Source organism: Pteropus vampyrus, unplaced genomic scaffold (assembly GCF_000151845.1).
Source record: "Pteropus vampyrus isolate Shadow unplaced genomic scaffold, Pvam_2.0 Scaffold206, whole genome shotgun sequence".
Lineage (NCBI taxonomy): Eukaryota > Metazoa > Chordata > Mammalia > Chiroptera > Pteropodidae > Pteropus > Pteropus vampyrus.
In genome coordinates this window covers 2374236-2379795 of record NW_011888987.1, presented here as the reverse complement: position 1 = coordinate 2379795, position 5560 = coordinate 2374236, and the positions used below count along the sequence as shown (strand labels likewise).

General features: G+C 33.2%; 1 protein-coding gene and 1 pseudogene across 18 annotated transcripts in view; both read left to right on the top strand.

Moving 5' to 3' along the window:
• The window catches only part of FOXP2 (forkhead box P2), a 245159-nt gene that overhangs the window by 36819 nt on the left and 202780 nt on the right, over positions 1-5560 (top strand). The window lies entirely within an intron of this gene.
• LOC111746968 lies at positions 3899-4017 on the top strand (annotated as a pseudogene).

Below are 5560 nucleotides of genomic sequence, written 5' to 3'. Positions count from 1 at the left end.
AGAAGAGCCTATGTACTTTCTTCTTCCAATACTGCCATTAGGTCAGGTGCCATTAAAGGGTTCGGGCATGAAGAACCAGTAAGACAGAGGGATGGGCTGGCAACTAAATTCATAATACCCCAAACCCTTCCCCAAATGCATTAATCATAGTCAAGGCTTTGTTATGGATATTTGAATCTAAGATTGTAAAGAACTGTGTAGTTAAGTCTAACTACTTTTGTGCTTTTGAAACTGCTCCACAAGAATCTCTTATTAATCAGATATTCAAGGTTTGCTAGAACACCAAAAAATGACAAAGACCTCACTCTTAAGAGTTAGTCCACTCACTCTTTGGAACACTGTTAAAACATTCTTCTTTGAACTGAGCTCAAATTTATCTCTTTGAGGCTTGGACACTATTAGTCAACATTCTATCCCTTAGAATCAAGTAAGATAGGCTAATCATTCTAACAGGTTACTTTATATCCTGGTTACCATCATGTGAATGCCTTCTAATTTGTCTAAATCCTTCTTGAAGCTTGTTAATTAGGCATGAAACTCCAATGTAGTGAGCAGAATTTAGACTAGAACTAGTGACTCTACTATCCTTGATAGAATAGTAAAAAGAAAGCTTTAAGAAAAAGGGAGTTAGGTTGTCTTCTCAGTCATGTGATTTTGACAATTCAAGTAAATCAACAATAATCTCTACATCTTTCAAGACAGTATCCATATGCTGTGGAATAGTTGGGAGAAGGGTTTATTTTTAAAATAATATATATTAACTATTAAAATTTTCTATTTAATTATAGAAAATAATTAAGAAAATTTAAGTAATGTATAATGCAGGCGGGGCCTGGGCATAGAAGATGATTATTTTAAAAAAGCAGCATAGGAAAGCTAACATTTATAACAAGGAGAATAGAAGAAAACAAACAGGTTTTAAAACAATACAGAGCTGGGGGGCTGGCTATAAAGGACATAAAGAAATTTTTTGGGGGGCAATAAAACTGTTCTATATATAACCTGATTGAATAGTTTGTGATTGTGGTTACAGACTATGTGCATTTGTCAAAACTCAGACCTGCACAATAAAAAAGGGTAAATTTCACTGTGTTGATAAAACCTCACTTAAAAAAATATATTTTTATTTGAAAATATATGCATTGTAGTCTCAATTTTGTAGGAAAAAGTTATATTCAAAAGTGTTAACAGTAGTTATTTCCAGGAAGTATGCTTATGGATTTACTGAAAGAAATTCCAGCATAAGTGAGCCTTCAGTTGAAAGGTCATATATCATCAGGACTCTGATGCCCATAATGAGATGGATCATTCAAATGCAGAAATGAACAGAAAACTATTGGAAATTCAAACGGTATCAATTCAATTAAGAAGTAAAAACAAAATGAAAAAAAAAAAAGAGATGTATACATGTATATATGTTTGTGGGTAGAAAGGGAAGTTTCCATTCATATTGTAGCCCACAAATATATTTTTTTTCTTGAATTGGCTCTTATGGAAAATAGGTTATTCATCACCAATCAAAGCTACTGATAAAAAGTGAGAAGAAAAAAAAGCGGGCGGGGGGGAGGGGGGGCAGCTAAAGGCAGAGCTCTTTATCACACAAATAGAGCCCATGGTTCAGCTAATCCGTTCTCTTTGGGATTAGTTAACTAATTATGATCTACTTAACTGCATTACATCTACTCCCTACTTCTTTATCTTATTTGGGCTATTATGGGAAACCTTGACAAATGCTTTAGAGATAAGGCATCTACCACATTTTTCTTTATTCCTGTCCAAAAAGATAATGCGATTGGTTGGACAAGAGTTTTTCTCTGTGAACTCCTGGTTGCATCAAGTGATGATTACTTCTCTTTTTAAAACTCATAAATCATCATTTTAGTAATTTGTTCTAGTCACAATTTTATAAGCTTTGTGAACTCACCTAACTTTCTCCGTCTCTTTTTCTCTCTCTTCCCTTCCCCTTCCTCTTTAAATAGGGATCTCCATATTCACCCTTTGGACAGCTCGTTAGGCAAAATTTCCACTCTCTATATTCACTAAAAAGGTCTAAGCAGCAGTTCATAAACTATGTTTCCAAATTTTTTCAACTTACAGAGTGATAGAAGTTGTTTATGCTTTTTAATAATCCTTTTTAATAATCCTTTCCCTAATGTAGATTCTGTTTCCTTGTTCATGGTATTTGTTTAGTACTTTACAATCTAAAAATCATTCTTCTTGATAAAATATATATATAGTCAAAACAAAGATAAATTGTTTTTCTTTGTAATTGATGAAGTCTCAAGCAGCAGAGTTATCATTTCCTCGTTCTTCTTATTCTGGACATTTGAACATTTGTACTGAAACTACATTTGCAGCATGCATACTGTATTTTTACTTAGACTTCTTGTTCACAGAAGTGAGGTCTGTGGGAGAGCCTTCACGGAGATTACAAGAGGGGGCTAAAACCCTATCCTCAGTAAACTACTTTAGTCACCAGCAGTGATTGTATTAAATATTCTGATTTGTATTTTCACTCCATGTTTACTTAAAAAAATGTAAACCAAGTAGTTTTTCAATAAAATGAGTCCAAATAAAATGAGTATAATGAGTTGGTCATATATGTCTGTTTTAAATGTTGCATCACACAATTAAATACATTTTTAAATGTTGTAGATCTGTACTGTCCAATATGGTAGCCACGTGTGGCTATTTAAATGTAAATTCTTTAAAATTAAACACACTAAAAAATTCAATTCCTCAGTGGCACTGGCCACTTTCAGGTGCTCAGTAGCCACATATGGCTAGTGCAATTGTGTTGGGCAGCATAATGTAGAATATTTCATCATCACAGAAAGATCTATGGGAAACTATTGACCTAGATATTCAAAATATGATATTTAACTGGCTTTATTCAAATATGGTTTTCACTTATAAAATGTTTACACATGGTAGTCACTGATTTAAGAGGTGATTATATTAACAACAATGCATATGTTACATCTTGAATGAATTACTTGCAAGTTATAATTGAATGTATTGATTTGTTTTCATATCAATTGATTAAAAAAGACAGCTAATAAATATGAAAAGATTATAATGCTTCAGATCACAGGATTCTGATAATGGTTAATCTAAATTCACAAGATATTTACTGCAAAGCCTACTTAGGTAGTACATTTTAGTAGTATTTAGCAATCAGTTACTACTAATGATAAAGTTATAGTAATCAAGTAAGAATGCATATGTCTTATTTCAACTCAAAAGGAAAATATCAGCTCAAGGACTAAGATGTAAAAAGATATTATGCTGAAAATAGGTGTACCAGAACTAATTATTTTTCTGTCTTTTGTGTTTGTTCTTTTAAATTATCCTGACATGCACAAATAGAAACCATAGCTAACCTCTGAGTAGCTGGTGACTTTTTTTTTTCTTCAGCTGGAAACTTTTTAATAGTTCTGGGAAGAATGTAAAAGTAACTGGCTGAAATAATATTAATAAAATGGAGGGCGAAAGTTAAAAGACTTTATAAAAGAGACTGAGGGAAATCACCTAATATAGTGGCTTGCAGTAGTGCTGAATAATTAAAGAGAAGAGAAAGAAGGGAAGAAGGGAAAAGAAAATGAGGACAGAAAAAAAGAAAGGAAGAAGGAAAGGAAAGAGGTAGGAAATGGGAGATGGTAAAGTCATGGGATAATGCCATAGGATAGCTTTAAAGTTAAAAAGGAAATTTAGTTAGATATACAAAACAAAAGCAACTCATAAGACATAATACAAGCCATAAAGCAAATTGCTTAAAGTTTGAACTCGATTCATGGTATAACCATATATAGGCAAATGATAATCTTGATTCTCAGCCAGAAAATAAAATAAAAATACAGAAATGAAAAGAAGATGCCACCTTAGAAAGGTAACACAGGTCTACGGCCATGCCACCCTAAACAAGACCAATCCAATCTGATTTTGGAAACTAAGCAGGGTCAGGCCTGGTTAGTACTTGGATGGGAGACCACCTAGGAAGATCGGGTACTGTAGGTGTAAAAAATAAAAAAAATAAGGGATTGTAAGCTGACAAGGTCCTTGCAATCTGTGAGGTCAACCAAGGGTTGCCTTGCCAAAAAAAAAAAAAAAAAAACAAGTAGGACGCAAGCACAAACAAATAATAAATATGTCAGAAACAAGGACCAGCAATGGGTAAGTAATGATCCACACACTAAAATGCAAAGTACAATGGTTCACAAAATCTGACAGAACAAAATCTTTTTGTGATCAGACAACCAAAAGGCCGTTGTTCTCAAAGGGCAAACAAAAATATGCAATGGAAACAGAGAAATCAAAAATTTAAATCATTGAAAGTAAATAAAAGAAAAATCTATCTTGTTTGTGTTTTAAGGAAAATTCAGGCTGGTGAAATCATCAAGCAGCACTGTTTTTAAAACTCAAAGATAGGTATGATTATAATGCAGCATTTGCAGGAAACCTATGCAATAATAAAAAGACTATCAGACTTTTAATAAAAATAAAATGCTAGAGGAGAAATTTTTTGTTGTTTTCTATTCTTTTTTTCTCTCTCCACATCCAACGCAACTTATACAGATGACACAATCAGATAAATAACTACAGTTTATTAAGACAGACTCAAAGGAAACGGGGTGGTGAGGGTTGGGTAATGGAATACAAATCAAAATCTCCAGGGTGAAAGTAATTCCCTAGCACCCTCGTTCACACTCCCACACCCTCTTCTCATCAAGATTCTAGAACTATAATGAATTTTCTTATTCCTTTGTTACATTTTTTGACTGCCACTGAAGCTATTTCATATGTACAAATTATTTGTTTTCTTTTCATTTATGAGAAAATTAAAGAAGAAAAAGAAGGAAATAATGCTTAACACTTAATGAAAGTAACCGGTATTTTTCATAGTATATGAAAGTTATCTAATCCAAAATTCTCACTTAAACAAATTTGAAGATATTGAAGCCAAAAACGATTATGATTTTCCCAACATTACATACTTAGTATATGAAAAGCTCAGACCAAGTGAAAGGTAACCCCGTCGACATTCTTATCTCAACACAATATCCTAATTTGCTTCCCAAGTTTCACTAACGTGTCAGATAACATATTTGCATTGCATTATATAACTGAAAAAGGCAAATATGTGTTTACTTTAAAACACAGAAGCTTCTGAACTACAGTCCAATTAGGCTAACTACTGGGTGATTCATATCTCAAATTGTTTCATAAGATCCGGAAACCATTATGTTGTTGTTTTTTTCATTTTTTAAATGTTAATTAGTTTCAAGTATACAGTACATTGGTTAGATACCTATATTGTTAGTAAAATGATTCCCCCAATTGCTCCCTCCCTCCCCTGACCCTCCGCCTAGCCAATGTATTAATACTAATTGCATTCCCTATGACGTGCTCCCCATCCATCAGCTATTAATCTGTACTTCTTTAACCCTTCACCCCATTCTCCTAGCCACCCAAAACCCCTCCTCTCTGTCTGTCACCAAATTGTCCACTATATTTGTGAGTCTGTTTTTGATTAGTTTGTTCTTTTTATTCCTTAAATTCC